At 36.2% G+C, this 22661-nt stretch overlaps 1 long non-coding RNA gene across 1 annotated transcript in view; it reads right to left on the minus strand.

Moving 5' to 3' along the window:
* Positions 1-8446, minus strand: part of LOC140511236 (uncharacterized) — a 90488-nt gene extending 82042 nt beyond the window's left edge. Inside the window, exon 1 of the long non-coding RNA XR_011969476.1 lies at positions 7645-8446. This is a non-coding gene — a long non-coding RNA (uncharacterized lncRNA). The remainder of the gene's footprint in view (positions 1-7644) is intronic.
* Between the last annotated feature and the right edge of the window lie 14215 nt (positions 8447-22661).

A 22661-nucleotide genomic window follows, 5' to 3' on the forward strand; every position in this document is an offset into this window, starting at 1 on the left:
GTTTTCTTGGCAAAGATACTAGAATGGTTTGCCATGTCTTTTTCCAGTTCATTTTACAGATGAGGGACTGAGGCTAACAGTTGAAATCACTTGCTCAGAGTTACAAAGCTAGGAAGTGTCTGAAGCCAGATTTGAACTCAGAAAAGTGAGTCTTTCCTAACTTCAGGCCTGGTTCTCTCTCCCAACTATACCACTTGCCTGGCCCATTATGCTTCCAGTATAGGATTAACATTAAGACTAAAATAGGGATCCATTTTCTGATTTCTACTAGTCTGGATCCTGCCTTCATTGTCTATTTGCACCCTAGCCCTACTGACTCAGTGGCTAATTTGCTTGCCCACTCATTGGCTTGTTTGAATAGAAGCTAGATCCCAAGGATGAATAAATCTCTGAAAATTTCTTTCTGGGTTACCATGTTATCCACTCTTATTATAAGCTTGCTTGCATGGGAAACCAGATGGATTTTTTAAAAATTTATTTATTTTTAGTTTTCAACATTCACTTCCATAAGTTTTAAATTTTCTCCTCTTCCCTGTCTTTCCCTCCCCAAGACAGCATGCAATATGATATGGCTTTACACATACACTCCTATTAAATACATTTCTATATTAGTCTTGTTGCATAGAAAAATTATAACGAATGGGAGAGAACCTGAGAAAGAAAAAACAAAATAAAACAAAAAAAGAAAATAGTCTGCTTCTCTCTGCATTCTGACTCCATAGTTCTTTCTCTGGACGTGGATGGCATTTACCACCATGACTCCTTTGGAATTGTTTTTGAATTTTTTTAATAGCAAAAAGCCAATAAAGATGTTGTAATGAAACAATATTAAATTTAAGTACAAAAAAATCTTATTGTGGTTTCTTCTTATTGTCTGTGGTTTAAAAGACACCTTTTAAAAAATGACATGGTTTTTATAAGAGCTAAGTTTGGAAAAGTTCTAGGACTGGTCTCAAATGGTAAAAGAAATGCTATAAAATTTAAATTTGAGTAAACATCTTGACGGACACAGAAGCTAAAAAATATCTACAAGGGGGAAGGATGTTTCTCTTTTCTTTAAGAGAAAATAGAAAACACTTCTTTCTGATTGAATCATATGTAAAAGGTGGGATCTAGACTATGTGGTCACAAAACTCCCTTCAAGGGCCTTTCTACGGACAAGTCAACAACTGGGAAAAGTTGTTAAGATTTTATGCTGGTTGTTATAATATTTCCTATGTCTATGTAGGAGTCAGAGGGAATTATGGACCATCCTAGCTGATAAGGAGGGTAAACTAAGTTCATCCCCTTTGAATATCCTAAACAAATCAAGCAAGTGAATAAAGTTCTAGTGACTGAGGCAGGGAAAACCGCCAACTGTGAAAATTTGGAAGGGCTTTGATGCCAAACTGGCTAAAAGTCCAGAACTGATGTCCCAAGAGCATGGACCAGCCTCAGGAGGGATCTGATTGCAAGATATGGATTCAAAGTGAATTAAAAAGGAATTTTCCAACTGGTCTTTTATATCATGGAAAATAATTACCTGCACACAGGTAACCTAAATATCTGAAGAGACTATAATTATTTTTAAAAAGAAACTTCTGATCCTTGTTAATAGTTCTATTAAATAATAGACTGTTGTGTTCCATTACCAAACACATAAGATCTAAATGTCCAAAGAGTTATAAATAATAATAACAATAGAATTCCGGTTGATGATTTTAAAAAGTCTAGAGAGTATTTTGTAAATATAGATTTTTTTTCATTCTCGTATCATAAATTGTTTTTAGATTAGCCTATGGCTGAAAGTTTATGTTGTTGCTGCTAACTACAGTATACTTTTTATTTAGGCACAAGACATACTTTGTTGGAGGAATCTTAAAAGTGATATTTGGAAAAATCCTGAATTTGAGGTTAAAGCCCTGAATTTGAGTTTCTGCTTTGCTATCTACCAGTGTGATATTAGGAAGCTTCTTCACTGTTTTGGACTTCAGTATCTTTATATGTAAAATGAATGAGGAACCAGATGATCTTTAAAGTCCCATGCAGGACCATATTAGGATCTTGTTGTGATCCTAAGAATATGAAGTAGAAATTTGGCTTACATTAGAATTAGAAATATAGCTGGTAATATTAATCAATCGGAAAACCAGAGGAAAAGGATGGAATCAAAGTACTGAAAGACAGTATCATTGTATCTCAAAAATAGGCTTATTCATGGTACATGCCAGTATTTTATCTACAAAGTGAATCCCAGCAAGTGATATAATCTACATACTTTTGGATGTACAACTTTCAACACTAACGTTTCTGTATTCTTTGCACCCTCTGCTACCCCAGCTCCATACAAGAACATATTTCCTCCCCCTTCATTTTATGGAATCCCTTTTTATGGACAAGCTGCTTTTCTGGCATCCATAGAGTGTGAGCAGAGGTTGCTGCTGGTGCTGGTCTATTTTTCCAGTCAGGCAGGTTTCTACCTCAAAAGAAACGATTAAAGGAGGCATGTGGCTCACTGGGAGTCTCATCTTCTTTCTCTGCCTAGGAGGGCACATAGATAATGCTCTCTTGAGGCCAAAGATCCATAGATAATGCTGATACTAGGGCAAAGAAGCAAATTGACCTTAGCAAGTCTCATGCCCATGCTACTTTGTGAAAGCATATTCAGATTTCTGAGAATGGAATGGAGTGTTCAATTCACTTCAATACACATTGATTAAACACCTGCTATGTGCAGTACACTGTGCACTATGAACTGGGAACATTTTATATTTTATTATTATCATAATGGTGATCTAGGTCCTACTGGAGATACAAAGTTTCAAGAAAAGGAAATCTTCATACACAGAGTTTATACTCTAACAATAGATAAAATACAAAGACAATCAGTAATATATGTTAAACAGAAGTAAAGTGATACATGTCAGGTGCATTAAAGCAGTATAGAATGTAGGATGAAGTTCAAGACAGGAAAAATATATTTGTGTTTTTGAATAATCGGGGGAAAGTTTATGGAGGAAATAGGATGGGAATTCAACAAATATCTTCAGCATAGTGCCTGGAACATAGTAGAGGCTCGGTAAATGCTTACTGGCTGCTTGATTAATGAAGAGATGATGTTCTAACAAGGAGAAATTCGTGATCAAAGAGATTGCAAGGAAGTTAAGAGTAATTTGTAGCTTCTTTTCACCTGACAAAAGATAATCCAGTTTTGTCAGAGTATCAAGTAATAATAACTCACATTTACACAGCACTTTAAGGTTTCAAAAACACTTTCCTCAGAACAATCCCATCAAATAGATCATGTGAATACTCATCTCATTTTACAGATAAAGAAACTGAAGCAGACAAAGGTTGAGATCTGACCATGATCACACAACTGGTAGGTATCTAAGGTGAGTTTAAAACCAGACTTCCGGCGTGCCTCCAAGTGCAAGGCACCAGCATATTACACAATACTACTTACTGCTCAATAGGTAATGGAGAGTCATATAAAATAAAGCCATAAAATGATGTGTAACTAGCTTATAAGCAGTGCTGAATGTCAGACAAAAAGGATGAACTTAACTCAGTATGCAGAAAGAATCTCCAGAAGATTTTTGCTCCATTAACTCTTTCAACCCATACATTTGTGGTTGGTCTCTTTGTGACCCCATTTGGGGTTTTCTTGGCAAAGATACTGGAAGGTTTGCCACTTCCTTCTCTAGCCAGATTTGACCTCAGGAAGATGAGTCTTATCAATTCCAGACGCAGCACTCTGTCTGCCGCACCCCCTAGCTGCCCTACACTGTCTATATGGGTTTGTCAGTTGAGAGCAGGAGGATTGTTGTTGATCAGTGGATAGTGATAGATATGCAAAAAAAAAAAAAATGAGTAATTAAACATTTTAAATGCATATAAGTAAGCAAATAAATACAGAAGGGCCACAAACAAATATAGCAGCTTTATTATACTCTTAAACTATTCATAATATATGTATAGATATGTGTGTGTACTTCTTTAAAAAAGTAGATAAGTTTCCAGTTTCTTCTTATATAAACCTTTCCTTTTTATTTGTAGTTTGATTTGTATATTTGTATTTTATTTATATTTCCTTTTATTTGTATTTTTAAATCACTGGTTTTGTTAATGATTCTTAAAGTTTTCAATAAAAAGGATTTTTTTTTAAGTCTGGCAGCAAAATATGTCAAGACAGGGAAGGTGGCTATGGAATGTACTTCACTGTTGACATTTAACTACAGAATAGCCATCCATTTGCCTGGAGCCTACAAAGTATTTACTGAAGCAAAGTAGATGACCTTTGACCCTCTCATTCTACGCAGGGCACCATTTACTATTTTAATATATTTCAGCCTAAATAATTACCTTTGCCAGAATTCTCATGCATTGTACATTTTGCTTGCTATGGAGTGTGGGCCCTTGCTAAATTCCTAGGTAGATAATGACCAATGGAAAGTAAAATGAGGATGAGGTTTGGTGTTAGGATAATAAGAAAAATCTATCAGGTTTTTGTTTTAATAAGGAAATGATCAATTTATGTCAAACTGACGTTAGCTAGCAAATTACTTTGAGCTCCAAATATATATATATATTTTTTTAAAAATATTCATAATTCTCTATTAGCACCTTAAAATAAAATCACTACTATCCCATCCCCATCTGCGTCTGTGCGTTCCCTAATTATTTCTTTGAGAGAAAGACAGAATGTGGCCTAGGCACTCAGTTTGGTTAGTATTTGTTGTTACATTATCTGGGTTCCTCATTTTATGGTATTCATTGATAAAACAATAATATAACCATGCAATTACAAACGTGATTTGTTCCTCTCCACAATCAACACCCAGTGCCATATGTGTCCACAATTGCTAGAAACAAAAATGATCAATTGATACCGAAGCTCCCACACTGATTGCTAGCAATAAAAGTATTTCCTGGATGGGCAGCCATAATAAAAACAGGCTACCCTTCAAGGTCCACCTCACTAGCACTTTAGAGGGAATTGCAGCATCTGTTTCTTGAAGTAGCTAGAAACTAATACAAGCCTTGCTTCTACTGCAGAGAATGGCAAGAGGCGCTGAGCAAAGAGTGAAAAGGTTTTGAACACAGCTATACAGGAGTGCACCAGCAGGTCAGAAGTGAGGCAAAAACAGCTGCTTTCTCAATAGACTCATCAGACTCTCTCCATGCTCACTGCACTTGTCCACAAGCTGCCAGGCATGGGACTATAGTGTTATTTTTGTGCTGTGGGAACTTCACTCTTGAAAAACAAATGGACTTGTTTAACTATTAAGTGTCAGTCAAATCTGTTATGGGAAGGGGAGGAAGATTTGAAAAATTTAATGAGGCTTTTAATTTTAATTTAATTTTTTTTTTACACTGTGATCACTGTTTTCTGCCAGGTTCAATTTACCTCATTCAAGTCCATGGAATTCCAAATACATTTTATCAGAGTGCTTTTTTTTCTTTTCTTTTCGGCACATTATAATAGGACTAGCAACAATCTCTGATCTTGGGTGTAGATTTACAGTCTTCTGGCAACTATGTACATACACATATTGATACCTGTGAGAATCCATTTTACTGTATTCATAGAACCTGCAGAAGGACTGTTTGTCAAAGAATTTGAACAAACCTAAGCACTTTGTTTCCCCATTTGCTCTGTGACAGATTCATTAAAGAGTTTTAACTTAGAAGAAGGAAGAGGAGAAAAAAGAGAAAAAATAGGGTCCCTTTCTCTCTTTTCTCCTTCCTCCACAAAATTTGTGGCAAAAAATAGAAAATATGTCAGAGAGAAAATGATTTCTTAGGTGCCACATCCATATTTGTCTCTGTAAACTAATACAAAACACAACAGAGATGGGCCGTGATGGTTGGAACTCAAAAAAAAAAAAAACTCCAAGATTTCTAGCTAACCACGGAACCTATTTCACATTTCATTGGTTATGTGAATGAGCTGTGAAAATACTTTCCTGTTTCTCTAAAGTATCAAGACATAGGTTTATAAAGCAGTCATTCTCACTGATTGCCAGAAATAAAACTGATCAGAGTAGCTAATTTCAAAGTGGTAAGCCCAGCATGTCATCATAAGTTCTCACAAATATGCTCTCAGTCATTATCAACACAAACTCCTAAATCATCAGTATAAAACATCTACCTCTTGTTTACAAAATGCAGTCTATAGAAAGAAAAAAACAGGAAAACAAGTTTCCCAGCACTGTCAGAGAAGTGCAAAGTTGGCTTTTGCAAATTGAAAGGAAGCTGCTCTTTCAGTGTGTCGGGAAATTTGTACAAGGACAATCTATTTTAGTATTAAAATATAGACCATAGATATCCAAAGCAAATTAAAATAATAGTCATGTCTGACATATCTGCAAAATCCAAATGGCAAGGGTGAAAGAGATCATTTTTTCTCTTTCATGTATTTTACTTCATTTTTTTCAAAGAACCACGGTAGGTAATGAAGTTAGGAGCTTGACAGAACTCAGTCAGTGAAAAGGAAGAAAAAGATTGTGAGATAGGCTGTGTAGAGAAGCTTTGCTCAGAAATATGGGTAAAGGAGAACAGAGAATAGGAGTTTGGAGGAGAGAGACTTTTTTTTGCCATCCTGAACATCATTGTTTTCCCATTGGGATAGTTATTATGTTAGGAGAAGTCCTAGCTGATCAGTAGCAAGATGTGACATTTCATTCTAGTTACCTTCTATTCCCTTTCAAAAGGGAAGTTCCTCTGTATTCCTGTATTTCTTATTATATTGCAGTTTCTTACTCAAAGGATTTCCTAAATATATTTTAGAATTTTAATCAGGTTATTTAAGTGCTTCTTATAATTCCAGTACTAATCAAAATAGTATCCAAAAGTATCTAAAAGTCAATCAAATAATTGATTTTAGAATTTTAATCAGATTATTTAAGTGTTTCTTGTAATTCCAGTATTAATCAAAAGAATGTCTAAAAGTCAATCAAATAATTGATTTTTGAATTTTAATCAGATTATTTGTGTTTCTTATCATTCCAGTATTAATCAAAATAGTATCTAATGGAATCTAAAAGTCAATCAAATAATTGGTTTTACTTAGCTCAATGAATTGAGCTAAATAAAACATTTGTTAAACTAGGGGGCTGTTTTATGTATGTATAGATATGCCTTAAACATTCACTTTGAATGGAAGGGTAATTCTACAATAGTTTTAAAAAGAAAATTAAAGGGTATGAAAGGTTCACAAAATCATACGAACATCGCTCCAGAGGTAGAAGGGATGTACTGATACTTTCAGTGTATCTAGACTAATGTCCTCACTGATGAAGACACAGGGAAGTTAAGTGACTTTCTCAAGGTCACTGAGTAGTAAGAAATACTAAGTGACAAAGGTTGAATCTGAACTCATGCTCTTTGACTATTGTTTCTAGGCATTGTCAACAAATCGCCTTATTTCTGTGTCAAACTACAGTTTGCGCAAGTCAGTGTTTCTCCCCATGCACACAGTCCCCAAATCCCAAGACTTTCAGAAATCTTCTCCAACCTATGGAAGAAAAAGTATCTGAACTTTTGAATCATGAAAAAAGTATTGCATAAGGGGGTTGGGTGGGGGAACAAAAATGCTACTGTACATCTAAGGATTTACATGTTTTCAATGCTGACTTTACCATATATAGCATCTTTTCTTACCTTGCCTCAATAAATATTCGATATAAGACATAAATCTAACAGAAGGGAACGCATGTAGATGAAATGAAGAAGCAGAGAAGTTACATAGAGTTCTTCTCCCAAACTGGAATTTCAGACCGTGCCCCATCTGAACAATTATCGGAACAGCCGCAGCATCAAGGCAGGCTCAAACAAAAGAAAACCAAACCAGAAAACATTCCCTTTTCTGAACTTGCAGGCAGTTTACTTTCTTCAAATATTTATGTTTCCTTTTGCCAAGACATTGTTTTGGAAAAGGGTCTTCTGTAAAAGGCAACCATTGGTGGAAGACTGAAGAGCCAAATGAAAGCATTCAGTGTTCACCCAGAATATGCATCCCTGCTAATACAGTCACACCTCTTTTTCTCTCTCTTTCTACTTTAACCTAAGTGTGTGTCATCCTGATGAATCCTTCCTCAAACCTCAAAGGACAAAGCTCACTGGTTATTCTAAAATATGTATTTTCCAAATCCCAAACAATTACTTTGCTGTTTCTTATGTTTTTTTTCCTCAGTCTCCACCCACCACCTCATAATGCTCTACCTTGATTTCCTCGTATTTTTCATCCTGACACACACACAAATGATGGCTAATATCCTTTCTAGAAATTGACTCCCAGTTACATTTCTCTTCAGGTAATAGCTTGGAATAGGCAGGCATGGGACCATAAAAATACAATCTTTAATCTTAAGGACTTCCTGTTCAGGAAGAAATAAGTGCAGACCGAATGGCACCAAGCGAACAATGTGACCTGCTATGACTTTTAGTGTGAATAAACAACCCTGATGAAGAGTTACATTCTGCTAGAAAGATTCTCAATGTTTCTGAAAGAAAAATAGTCATCTTGCTTAAACTGAAATTTCAGTTCATTTCCACTGGAATCAAGCGAAGCTTGTTCACTGGCTGAATACAGCAGAGTGTTGAATTTCCTTTCCTGGGTTATAGAAACACAATAACACTGTCACTGGTGACCACAAAAAAAAAGTGTTATACTTAGGTCCAGCTGCTGGTTTTCCTTACATCTTCTGTGTTCTGCATTTGCCTGGTTACGGGTTGTTTTTTTTGTTTTTTTTTTTTGTAATATTCTTAAACTTTTTCTTTAGGCCACAACAGAATGGTTTCTGATCCATGACCCCGGTCATATATCTATGAACAATTTCACTTTATCATGTACTTTGGAGACCTGCCAATTTAGGGACTTCCCAGTTCGAGTTTTTAATTTTTTTTTTCTCTCTCTCTCTAGTTCCTCAGGTTCCTAGTCATCTAGCAAAGGAAAAGAATCCTTGGCTTCTCAAAGAGAAACAGCTACTTTTCTGAAAACAATGGGCTGTAAACTACCGTGGGAATCAAAAATCTCATTTGTTTTTTTCTAAATCTGATTTTCCATTTCCTCCTAGTTCAGCCTCTTCTGGAACCCCAACATGTATCCCTCTGTGGGAAAAGTTTATTTTCACTCAAGGAAATACCTTCCATTCTGCAGGTAGTACTTTTTGGTGTACAGAAATGCTGAAGCAGAATTGTAGAAGAAAAGTATGAGGAATTATTAGATATCCAATGATTCCTCCTTCTGAGAGAGAGAAGACTTGTGGGTCTCAAGGCTGACGAAGTAAATTTAAATGCCAATTCAAGGTTGCTTTATCAGAACTCAGACTCAGGATACTTGACATCTTGAACAAAAATAAAGTGAAAACCTTTAACATAAAGCAGAATAATTCGAAATAGTGATTTATTTAGAATTTGCAAAGAAGTTAAAAGTTATTTTTATGTGTCAAGGATCCCTTTTGCAGGTTAGTGAAGATTATGCCCCCCTTATCATAATAATGCTTTAAAACGTATAAAACAAAATACATAGGATAACATGAAGCCAATTGTATAAAAATACAGTTATCAGGATATTTTTAAAAGATCATAAACCCCAGTTTAAAAACCCTTGGTTTGAAATACTGATTTTTTTGTGTTGATAATATTAATTATTAAATAACTGATGCTGATTTACAAGAACATCAGTGTTTCAATGGATCCCTTATCTTACCAATGTTGTCATTCCCTCAATTGGTATAAATAATAGCCGGCCCATATCTGCCCATCTTGTGTGACTCTTGTCTGTGTTCTCCCAAAAATCCTCTATGAGCATCTATCCAATGTGCTAGAAACTTTGTCCTACCATTCCTTAGTAGTCTGATGTAACTGTGGCACACTGAGGGTGTGCATGTGTTATCTCTTGGTTTTGCGACAGACACATCCTACCTCCTTTTTGTATCAAACATTTCCTAAATTATTTTTTTGGCATTTCTTGAATTCAAGTCATTTGGTGCTTTTACCCTCATCACTTCCCTTTTGTTCAATCAGTTTTGATTCTTCAGAGATGGCACAGGAGATATAGCTTAAACTTCCAATCAGGGACATTTGAGTTAGTATCCATTGTCAGAAATTAACCAGATTGCCATCCTAGGCAAATCACTTCGGCTCTCTTGGTCTCCATTTTCTCATCTACAAAATAGGGATAATAATAGTACCTCACGTGCTTGTTCTAAGGATAAACTTAGACAAAATGCTCTGTAAACCTTAAAGTGCTACAGAATATTTAGCTATTATTCTAATTCCATGACTTGCAGTCATAGTATAATCAGGAAAGGATATTGGTTTTAAAAAGAAGGTTTTCTGCATCAATGTTAAAGATTTTAGGAGCTGATTGATACTATTCTCATATACTAGCCTCCTCTCGTTAAAAATAAATATTTTTAATACTTTAATATTTTTACTTTTTAATGTTTTTAATTTGGCATTCTATTAGGAGAAGGCTTCTATTCTTTCAGAAACAGTCTTCTGGTTCCCAAATAAACACAATACTCTGAAGTCAATGACAAAAGACTTCCTGGCTGTTTTAGAAAAGAGTAGACTCCATATTCTGGTTCCTGACCAATGAGCCTGACCTGGAACCATCTTGTCATTATGATAAATGGTATGTCTAATTTATATTTGGAACAGATGGAAGGCTAAAAGAGATTTAGAAATAAAAATGTTTACCCACCATAAAGAGAATTGTTTTCCTGTCAATGACCTTCATTGGTTTTTAAAGGAATTCTAGAATACTATAACCTTAGTGCCTATGAAGCAATCTATTAAACGATTATATGCTTAAAGTATAAAATTAATTGGACTGGGTCTAAATGAATTGGCCAGAGATCTTAAGAAAAAACAGAAAACATGATTTTAAAAAAATTCTTAAACCAGCTACTTTCTTGGGAAATTTATTTGTGAAAGAGCCTGGCCCCACATGCTTGTTTTCTAAGACTAGTGATTTCTTCAGTCATCTTTGAGAGCTGCCTAAAGCTCCTGCAAGGTCCCACAGCTAGTAAATGTCAGAGGTAGGAGTTAAACCTGGGCCTTTCAGACACAAATGCCAACACTATCCATTATAACACATTGCCTCCCATATAACAAAATTCTATTAATAGATAATGTGAGGCAAGAAAGGAAAGACAGTAAACATTTAAAAAACGAGATCTGCCAATCATCAAAGCTTCTAGGTGGGACAGTGGATAGAATCAGGAAAACACCTTCCTGAGTTCAAAAACACTCTAGCTGTGTGACCCTGGATAAGTCATTTAACCCTGTTTGTCTCACTTTCCTTATCTGTACAATGAGCTGGAAAAGGAAATGACAAACCACTCCAGGATCTTTGCCAAAAAAAAAAAAAAAACAACCCAAATGGGACTCCTTGAAGAATTGGACACAACTGAAATGAATGAACAATAACCACACAGAAACTCCAAATTTCAAAAATTAATGCCTTTAAAATAAACATGAACTAACCAAAGAAGCATGGTTCTCCTAGTCAAGGGGAGTTACGTAGCATACTGTTCTCCAAAAGGCAACTTTGGTTGCAGAAATGACCTAAGAAGTAGGACATGCCTTTAGACTAATTTCAGCTTTTTGCCTAACATGAAGTAGACCTCATTTCCTAGAGCATTTCTATAAAAATTTGACCTCCAAACAATCTTTTATACTCGGAACCAGTCATTCAGTCAATAAGCATTTAAGTACCTAACATATGCCAGGCATGGGGGCTACAAAGACACAAATGGAACAATCCTTAACCTGGTGTCAGGTTGGTCAGAGCTACTGAGGGCAACACATTCTAGGCTTCCTCCATGGGTAGGGAACCTTTGGCCTCCAGGCCACATGTGGCCTTCTAGGTCTTTGGGTTCAGCCTTTTGACTGAGTCCAAGTTTTAGAGAACAAATCCTTTTATTAAGGGGGTTTGTTCTGTGAAGTTTGATTCAGGAAAAGGGCTGCACTTGAGGTCCCAGAGGGCCACGTGTGGCCTCAAAGTCACAGGTTCCCCACCCCTATTTGTGGTCTACCTTGACACCAAGAAAGGAAAATGAAGTAACAGTCCCCTAAGTTTCTTGGTGTCAATATTAAGCTACAAAAAAACCATATAAATTGCACATTACTAATAATTCAGCAAATTGAATTTTTGTTTTTGAAATAATTGCATTGAGATGGTGGTTTTCATTTTATTTATAAGGGCTGGCACCACATAGTAGGTGCTTCACGAATGCTTATTGAACTTAAATAATTCCATAGTTGGTAGTTAGTTTTGTTTGTTTTTTCAAAAGCAAGAGTATAACAGAATGTTATCTCTCTACCAGTACATACCAATTCTTTTGGTTTTCTGGGAAGCTTTCAGAGAAGTGAATGACTTCAAATAGACTTTAGATAGAGAATATCCTTGTGAATACCTGGGATCCTGAATGACCTTCAACATATACTAGGTTAAAAGCCACCATTATCAGTTCCTTTTTAACCACCACTACCCTTCCCACTTCAAATAAAGATTTAAGATACAAAATGTCATTTTATTTAATAAACTTTTCTACTTCACACCTGAACGGTGCCCTCTGATGAAAGAAAAACATTTCCCTATTGCTGTTCTACTTTGACTTAAGGAGTGACAGCTGAGTAAAGTCAAGGCCCCAGACATTGAGAGAAGCCAAAGGAGCCATCACTAATGGTCAGTGTGCCAGGGAATCCACTGTGAAAGTGAAATTAGCTTCAGCATGTTCCAGATCCAGACAGTCTGACTGAGGCCAGAGTTCAATAGCACGTGCACACTCCTTAGGATATCTATACTTAGAGAAGTGTTCTTTTATGAGATTCATAATACTTTGGGATTATACATGTTGTTTTAGAGCTGCATTAGTCACACTCCTGGGAAATGTGAGATTTGGTGCCTGCCCAGTTCATTGCTGAACTACCTTAACCTAGAGAGTAGTTTTTTTTTCTTTTTTTATATTAAAATGGCACCAACCCTTTTGATTTTTTTCACCTGTTTATTTTCGATCATTTACACCTAATCCTTAAAAGGTTTGCAGCATCTATGAAATGAGACCAAATATGAATAGCTGACCTTTCATTGACTTTCTATAGAATGCAAGTTGAGAAAGAAAATCCCTTTCCTGAACCCATGAAAATGCTTTAAAACATACTTATTATAAACATGTCTAATGGTAGCCATCTCTAGGGCAGAAAGAAAAAAAAAGAAATTTACATAATAAATTTTTGTATATTTGAAATTAATACCAAGTTGTACATAGAAGATTTGAAATTTCATTCTTTTTATTGTAGTATGTTATGAAAATGCTTGTTTTACTCGATTAATTAAAAATTTAAAAAAATTTGTAAAAAAGGATAAACAGTGACTAGGCCATGGGATTAACAATTAAGAGAACATTGGCAACCTTGAAGAGAGTATTTTCAGTTCAATGGCGAGTTCCAGAAGCAAATAGCATTTTTCTAGGAATAATGTTTTCCATTTGTCATTTAAAATATGGGAAAAGACAAAATGAAAACATGCTATTCAGAGATTAGGAGGGAACCAAGTTATTAGAAGAAAACAATAGATGTGTTAGTTTAAATTTCAGCTCAACTTGCAGACTGCAGTCAAGGTCTCAATACTAATCTAGATCAATCACTCATCTTTTCCAAATGAATTCAGCTCTGTCGATTGTTTGGAGTCAAACAAGCTACACTCTGCTTGCTTAGTGTGTACAAACACTAAAATTCTGTTATTATCCATAGCAATGTGCATTAGACCTATTATTTCATGGGTACAAGAAAATTCTAAGTAAGAAAACTCCCCCAACCCATGCAGGTTTGCCTAGGGCATTGACAGCTTCAATAACTTGCCCAGAATATGTCAAAGGCAGAATCTGAATGCAGATCTTCCTGGCCTTGAGAACTATCTACTATGCCATCTTGCCCCCCAAAGAAGGAGAGCTTGGAACATAAGGTACATAAAGGGAGTAGGGAAATATATAACTGAAAATGTATGTTGAAGCCAAAGTATGGAGTGTTTAAATTGTCATTATGGAAGGTTTAGATTTTTTTTAGAGGCAGTAGAGAACTGCTAAAGATTTCTGAGCAGGAAAGAGACAAAATATGAACTATGGTTTAAGTAGATAGTCTAGTTGCAGTCTGTGTAGGATAAAGTGAAGGGAAGATTCTGTAAAGTAGGAGTCTTCAGGCTTTGTTGTTGAGTCATTGCAACTGTGTCCAACTCTTGACCCCATTTGAGGTTTTCTTGGCAGAGATACTGGAGTGGTTTGCCATTTCTTTCTGCAGCTCATTTTACAGATGAGGAAACTGAGGCAAAGAGATTTAAGAGCCTTGCCCAGGGTCACACAACAGTAAGTGTCTGAGGCTAGATATGAACTCATGAAGATAAGTCTTTCTGACTCCTGGCCCTACACTCCATCCACTGTATTACCCAGCTGCCAACAGTATTCATACTCCTACCAAAATAATACCAAAAAAAACCCTCCTGGTAGGCCTCAGGCCTTTCCCCTGAGTATCATTCTTACTCGAATGCAATTATATGGCAAAATTGAGTACATTAGATAAAAGGCCTTGAAATAAATGTAGATCATTTCCATTTACAAAAATTCTAATCACCCTTCTATTCCAACATACTTCAACTCTGATTGACGACTAAGGAAAGAAAGCTGCCAAAGTCCACAGGTGATTTCAGGTAAAATAAAGGGAAGTTTCAGATGTCAGGGGATCAAGAACTAACCTTAGTTGCTTTGATGAGCTCAGTGAAACTGGCTAGGATAAAGATATCTTCAGTGATTCCTTAACTTCTCCCCATTGGGAGCATGGACTACCTAATTTTTATGACTCTTGGGTTCTTTTCAGAAGGGTATTTGTTGGTTGTTGATCCCAACAATATCTGTTAATCATGTCAGATTTTCTTTTCCTGTTCCTCAAAGTTCATGAAGATGATTCTGCATCAAACAGATAAAAAGCATGAGCCAGTAGGATTGGTTAATCACCTCTGATCTCCTTAGAGAGAAGAAGGTCCAATCAGAAAGAGTCAGAGCTCAAAAAGGGTCCAAAGGGTAGAGAAAGCACATAAGAGAATAATACAGTGAAGTTCCCCTTTTCAAAGCTGTTCCAGTTTGAAGTTTCCTGTTTGAAGCCTCTTTCTAAGCCAGCACAAGAAAATGAAATTCATCCTGAACGAGGGAAAGAAAATATATTTGGAAAAGAATAATACAGAATAGTCAATAGGGGAAAATAAACTTGGACAGCTGTAGTGGCGAATGTAAAACAGAGGCAGCAGTGAATAATAAAATGTTTAGAAAGCAGCATGATAACCAAATGGTAATGAGCAAAGAGGTTCATATGCGATCTTCACATCTGAGATCAGGATGAGACAGTTCCTCTCACCTGAAAGAAGAGTATCTAAAAGTAAAGGAAGCGTCAACAAAAAAGTCTTTTTTAGGTTTCAGCATCTAGCAGAATGCCGCATGGATGGGAAGTGCTCCATAAATGTTGTTTGAATGAATTATTGCTTTGTTTTATTTCTCCCTCCAGACCATGGCTTCTTATCTGTCCGTGCTGAATTTCATTTTCTCATTTCTCTTTGGTTTAAGTACATACTATGATGTCATTATATTAAAATTACATGTTATCTGACATTAAAAAAACCTATGGGAACCTTAATAAGGATGGGAAACTATATAATTATGCATCCATAATTTAGATACTTCCCCTATTTCCAAGCTCATTATATTTCATTCCAGTATTGCTCAGATAGCAGCCCCTCCTCAAAAAAAAAAGGGGGGGGGACTCTATCAGTAAAGGCTGCATGTGTGTGTGTGAGAGAGAGAGTAAATATGAATAGAAAGTTTTCAAAAAATTGCATCTGGGAAAACTATGACTATTATTTTTCACTGGCTTTTACCTACAGTCCCCATTCCCCTCCCCACCCTTGACTCCCCTCTAGTGACTAGTAACTCAAGTAACTAGCAATAGCCAACATTTGTGAAGTTGATTTAAAACTAGCCCCCAAAAGGGGCAGTTTGGTCTAATAGATACAATAGGGACTTTGCAAGGAAAGGCAAGGGAGCAGGTTACGTTGATGGCTTTAGCTTGGAAACTCTTTGATATTGGATAAAGATCAAGGGCTGAGAAGAATGGTGGTTAGTTTCTTATGCCCTCTCCCCATGATACTGGAGTTAAAATAACTCATCATCTCCTTGGGACTTCTGAAAGTTGGAAGTATCTAGAAATAAAGTTTGAGCTTCATTTAAACAAACAAACAAAAACATTAGTGATCAGAGCCTTGACCTTTGCAAAAGTCCTACAGTAAAAGGATTGAGGATAATCAGAATGGATGGCTCAGTTAAATTAAGAAAAGGCTGACAGAAATGGTTTTAATTATTCTTCTTAGGTACTATACTACAGGCTCTTTGCCAAGTATATTTTCAAAGAGAAAATACAAACACAAAAATAAAGTGCAAATGGCTCCCAAGTGTACTTGTATGTCTTAGAGAAATGTGGTGGGATTTTATTCTTTTGTTTTTGATTTGCTGTTTGTCCTTAAAAATCTCAGGTCATTCACAACTGCTTAAAGAGCTAGCAGCTGAAACCTTTTAGCATTGGGTTGTACTGTCCACAGCTAGGTGATGAGCATTTCTTTCCTAATATAATTTAGACATCTATGGAAGATAAAAGTTCAACATCAAATGGCAAGAAATTACTCAGGGAGATTTCTGAAACCAGAAGGGCACACAGAAATATAACCCTGAGGTATTAAACCTATGAAATAAAGAGATGAGTCTTCTGTATTTCTTAAGGAAAGCAAAGTTTATTTTTTAAATGGTGGAACTAAATCATTATTTGGTCATCTGCTTTTTTTTGTCAGTCTTTCATTTAAGAAAGACGTTCTATGAGTTCTCAGAGTCTAATTGCGGCTAGTTCTTTTTTTGACAATATGCTGCAATTGGAGTTCAGCTTAAGCTGACTGAAATAAATAAAGTTTTATGCATTTGAATTACATTTCCACTACATGCCTAAGTTTTTTTTTCTTTTGTATTTTGGACCAGATTTATGACTTCATTGGTATCGGGAATTCATGAGGGAAAAAAACCTTCTCCCCATATATATTGGCACCTACTCCAAAATCTAACTTTTTAGAGAATTGCTTTAGCACAGTGACTTGTCCATGGTCAAGTAGCCAGTATATGTAAAAGATAGGACTTCAACCCAGACATTGCTGACTCTGAAATCAGACACTCAGGAATTTTTTTATTTCTTCACTTTAATTCTATTTTTAGATGTGTCTTCCATCCTCTACACGACATTATTGCAGTGGCATATGGCATAGAACAGGAGTGGGGAATCTATAGCTTCGAGGCCACATGTGGCCTCCAAATCTAATGGAATTTGTTCTGTGAAGTTTGGATTCAGTCAAAGGACCACACTTGAGGACCTTGAGGGCCACATGTGGCCTTGAAGCCACAGGTTCCTCACCCCTGCCCTAGAAGATTAAATCAAAAGAGTATGGTTTCTCTAGCATTCTTCCAGGAGGGAAGAAAAAAAAGAGTGCTATTAAGTATGATCAAAACAATTTTGGGTTAGATAACAACTATCTATGCAGTTAAACCAATGTTGTTTACCTTCAACTAGTAGAATACACTGAAGAATTTTCATTAAAAAACCATCCTTCATTATGGGCTTCTTATACTGAAAAACACTTATATCACAGTGTCCTAAAGAAAATCAGAGAGACAATCCTAAATATAAATAGGTAGCCCACTGAGTAATTCATGAAACAAGTTGCTTCATAATTTATTGGCTGGGATCTCAAAAAGTAAGATTATAAAGCAATCATAATTACAACACTGTTTTCACAGATGTTGCAAAGAAATTCAGCACCACCAATGAAATCAACCAGGTGAAAGCATGTTTGTTCCTGTGCTACCCGATTCCATTGTGTTACCAACAACTCTTTTTTTCCCATTTCACTTCGGAGGGCATTTTTTTGTAGCCGTTCTCCCTATCTGTCCCTCTCCCATAAGAAGAATGTCAAAAGCATTCATAAGTGCCCTTACCTTGGCCTCTGAGAGAATCAGTCTCATTGAGACTGTGGTGGTTTGTCAATTATATCCTTCAAGATTGGCTAGAGTGTTGAAGATGAAGCACTTCATTGATGTTTCCCTACTGAGCAGATTTTGACATTTGCTCAGGAAAAGGCCATAGCTACTGAAATAGCTTCCCCACAGATGAAAGAAATTCACACTGATGGGAACATTGTAAAGAAGATGATTCCCACCAATAAATGAATACCTAGTATTAATAATTAGTTAATATTCAAAACCAAGTAATAGTAATGCCACTACACCTGAACAAGCATCTTAATTCCTCTTCAGGCAATGGAGAACAGCAGCACATTTGAGACACAGGGCAGAGAAAGGACTTCCATAGTTGCAAATTAACACAGAAAGCAAGAAGAATCATTTGCTGTCATGCATAAGTGAATCAGCCTTGCGTAAGGGCTATTTTATTTTGGCACAGAATTGATTTCCAAAGGCTCTGTGTGCCTGGGAAATGTTTGGAGCAAGACCCAGCATAAACCAAAGATCTCTTCCAAGTCACACTATAAAGAGTTAGTTTTCATTAGGGTGAATATCTCAATGAAGTCAGAAGATTTGAGATCAAGTCCAAATAAGTAGGTGACATAGTTACTGGACTTGGGGTCAGAAAGACCTGAATTTGAATCTCGTCTCAGATACTGATTAGCTGTGTGACCCTGGACAAGTCACTTAACCTCTATCAGGCTCAAGTTCCTTATATGTAAAATGGAAATAAAAATCACACCGAACTTCACTAGGTATTTATGAGCATCAAATGAGCTAATATAGGCAAAGTACTTTATAAACTTTGAAGCACAATAGAAATGTGAGCTATTATTTTAGCTATTGATATTTTGTGGCCTTTGGGAAAGTCAGTGCCTCAGGCTTCTCATCTATAAAAAAGAATATATAATACCTGTAATACTTAACGTATAGTTTTGTTGTCAGGATAAAATGAAACAAAGGATACAAAGCTCCTTGCAAACCATAAAACAATATATAAATGATGACTATCATGAACATGATCAATATGTCTCTTAATTAAAATATGCTTCTGTTCAATTAGCATTTTAACGCCTCTTACTTGTACTCTGCTAGACATTGTGGAGATAAGTATGGAACACAGTCTCTGCCTTCCAAACCTTGTATCATCATCCTCTTCATCCCACCCTCTAAGTACATCCTCCAAGGCTCTGTCCTTGGCACTCTTTACTTCTCTGTCTACTTGTTCTCTCTGATGATCTCATCAGTTCCCATGGATTCAGTGATATTATCTCTGCAGATGACTCCCTTATCTCTTTCCTAACATCCATTTCTTCATCACCAGCCTCCTACTGGGTATCTCTACCTGCATATACCTAGTCATCTCAGATTTAACATGTCCAAAAAGGAATCCAGTATCACTGTCTCCAGACCCACCCCATTTTCCAAGTTTCCTGTTTCTATTGAGGTAAAAATCATCCTGCTAGCTCCTCAGTTACATAATCTAGGAATTATCCTCAACTCTTCCCTCTCCCTCCCTGCTCATAGGCAAACATTTACCAAATCTTATCCATCCTACCTCCATAGCATCTTTGGCTGCTATCCCTTTCTCTCCACTCACCTGGTCATTATCAGGTCCTCTTCACTTCTTTATTGGAATAGACTTCTAATTGGTCTTCCTTCTTTCTCTTCACAGTTGTCAAAATGAGAGGTCTAAAGAATATGGCTGGCCATGTTCATTCCTTGCTCCAGAAACTTCAGTGGCTCCCTATTGCCTCTAAGATAAAACACAACCTCTTCTATTTGGCATTTAAAGCTCTATACAATCTGGTTCCAACCTACCTTTCCAGACTGATTTCACATTATTCCTCCTCATGCATTCTCCTTTCCAGTCAAACTGACCTATCTGATGGTGATTCATGCATACCATTCCTTCTCACATCAAGCCTTTGCATGGGTCATCCATCCCTCATCTCCTCAACTCTGTATCTTGCAATCAATCACTAGGCTCCTCAAGTCTCAGTTCAGATGCTACTGCCTACATGAAATATTTCCCAATCCTCCCAGTCATTAGGACTCTCTCCCTCTTGAAATTACTTTGTATTATTCTATTTCTTCATGTCTACTTCCTTCTCTAGATTTTCTAGATCCCAGTAGTATGTGAAGCCCATTTTTGGTTTGCTTCACTTTTGTCTTTCTATCTTCATTGCTTAGCACAGTGCTTTACAGAAAGTAAAAACATATTACTTAGTAGTGGGAATGGTATTGAATTTAAAGCCACAGAAACGGGGTTTAAACCCTAGCTCTGTCACCATCTATGAAAACTTAGGCAAGTCACTTTACTCTGGGCCACAATGTCAAATCTGTAAAATGAGGGTATTTGTCTGAGACTAACATCTCTCCCAGCAACCTTAATTTCAGTTTATGATCCATCCTGCCATATTTCATGAGATACTCTGCATATAAGATAAATAAATGTGACAGTATATTAAAAAAATTAGAGGATAGGACTAGATGACCTATAAGATTCCTTCTAGCTCTGAATTCATAATCCAATGAGGATTATTTTTATCTAACATAAAGAATTTATGCCATTTTTGAGACATAAGACTAATTCAATATAAACAAAGCGATGATATGAGGTATATATATATATATATATATAATAAAGTGCTTTATGGGTATGGCATAAATAATAAATATTTTACTAATTTAAAGCAGTAAAGATCAATTGAGACTGGCATAGCTAGAAAAGCCTCACAGAGGAAGTGTTTTGCATACAGTCATTAAGAATGAGAGAAGCAGTACCAACATTTCATTCAGGGGAATCTTGTGAGCAAAGATTCAGAAAAATGATTTTTTTCCCTCACATCTAACCATAAATTGTACTCACTTGAGGTTGACCCTCTTCAAACATATTTTCCACTCACTGAGAATCATGGATTGTTAGACCTAGAAGGGACTTTAGCCCTAATTATGGAAACACTTTCATTTTTAATGCCTTCAAGATGGTACAATCCATTATCTGAATACAATGCAAGGAATTCCCATACCTCTTTCTTACAAAGTCATGGTGCTTAGTGGACTAATTACTCAGTCTGAGTTCTAATCCCAGTCTCACTGCAGCCTCACTGGGGAGTCTTCTCTGCATCTTCTTTTGCTTTGAAGGATAGTAATGGTTGTTTCCCTGTCCAGGATGTTATGAGAGTTAATTAATCAATGATGGAGCACCTTGTAAATGCAATTCAGATTGACTGATGCCCTCCTAAAACACTGATGTTCAATCTGCATCTTTAATTTGACAATTTAGAAGGCTGAACCTACACAGCCATGGCAAACCCAACCTAGAGCTCTCCAATTTGGTGATCCCGGTTTGCCAAGAATAATATAATTCTGTAAGAGTAACAAAAACAATGCAACCAGTTGTATGAACTGATGCAAAGCAAGTGGAATCGAGAGAAAAATTTATACAATAACAATATTATACACAAAAAAAAAAATTGAAAAATTTCAGAACTCTGATAAATGCAAAGACCAAACATGATTCCAGAGGACTGATAATGAGGCATCCTGCCTGAGGTAATGGATCCAAGATATAGAACAAGATATACAATTTTTGATATGGCCAATGAGGGAATATGTTTTCCCTGACTATACATATTTGTTACACAAGGCATTGCTTTCTAATTTTTAGTTTTTCCATTTGGGGAGATGGTGGGAGATATAGGTAAGATAGGGATTCTGTACAAAAAGAAAAAATAAAAATAGGGCCATTGAAGAATCTTTAAAAAAATACAGAAGAAAAGGAAAGTTAGAAAGAAGAAAAGACATGTAAGATAGTTTTGAATGTAACATCTTAAATTTTTATTATATATTTAAAAGAAAAGCAAGTTATAAATAATAGAGATCCTGAATTTCATGTACACCCTTCTGTTTTACTATGTAAATGGAAATGCCCATTTTGTTTGGTATTTGTTATGTTCAGAATAATATATATGCACATGTGTATGCATACACACATTGCACAGTATGTCCAAATCCTTATAATGTGATTCTGGCCTTTAAGATAAGCTCTGATGTTGGGCTCATCAAATTTTAATCTCCTTCTCTATTCTACCACCAAAGCCTTTAGGCCAGACAAAAACAACTTTAAATGGAAGTAAGAATTAGAGTTTGTTCTTTTACTGATTTTAATGTCCAGGATCGCCCAAGGTTTTCTACTTGCTTTAATAGGAAGACTAAAGAGTAAGCAATCATTTCTGTTTGTCCTAGAATGCCTCTGAGCTCTGACAACAGGGTAGGATGAGCTAATTAGAGTCACTCCATCTCACAACCAATCTTCCTCTGTCAACAACCTGAGAAGCCCTTGTGCAAGGCTGAAAGCAGCATGGTTCAAATACTTTGCAAATTAGCTTTTCCCAATGGGTAATCACCCCCACACATCTCCCAGAGGCCTGATCTCAAAACAAAGACTGAACCTAATATACAAACACATGGAAACTTGTCCAGAATGGGGTGCCATCGCAGAGTTTGTAGTTTTGGCAAATATTTCTGTTGTTCAAATTGTTTATATTTTCAGTTACCAAGCCT

The sequence above is a fragment of the Notamacropus eugenii genome, chromosome 6, assembly GCF_028372415.1.
Source record: "Notamacropus eugenii isolate mMacEug1 chromosome 6, mMacEug1.pri_v2, whole genome shotgun sequence".
In the NCBI taxonomy this organism is placed as follows: Eukaryota; Metazoa; Chordata; class Mammalia; order Diprotodontia; family Macropodidae; genus Notamacropus; species Notamacropus eugenii.